The following is a 540-nucleotide window of genomic DNA, read 5'->3' on the forward strand; positions in this document are numbered from 1 at the left end:
CAATATTTTTAGACACCATAATAAACACAAAAAGAAAAACTACGTTTACCAAATGAGGGTTTAGTTCTAGCTTCTAATGATGCTCTGTGCTGAATTGAACGAATCATTTTAAGGTTATAGTGTTGTGCTCTATGCTGAACTGAACGAATCATTTCAAGGCTATAGTGCTGACGAAGAATATTCAAAAATTAAATCCATGACGAAATGGTTATATCTTGGGGACAAGAATTCGACTTTCGTTCTTGCATGAAAAGTGTAGCCAGCATTGCAACGCTTTTTAATTTACATATGGCGCTAGAGTACGTGCTGGACTCCATTATGGGGAAGGGGTGTGCTTAACATGTTTGTGGTGTTAGGAGGGAACAACTCGGACCCTGCGAGTTGACACTATCCACACGGACAGTCCGATTTCATTCACCATGTGATTTCAGCTCTCAGTTCACCAAAACAATTTCTATCTGTACTCAAAACGGAGGGTCCGAGTTCTTTTCAAAATCAAAGCATGGAACTCGGACCATGCGACTTGTACTACATTGCATA

Source organism: Arachis ipaensis, chromosome B03, assembly GCF_000816755.2.
Source record: "Arachis ipaensis cultivar K30076 chromosome B03, Araip1.1, whole genome shotgun sequence".
NCBI lineage: Eukaryota > Viridiplantae > Streptophyta > Magnoliopsida > Fabales > Fabaceae > Arachis > Arachis ipaensis.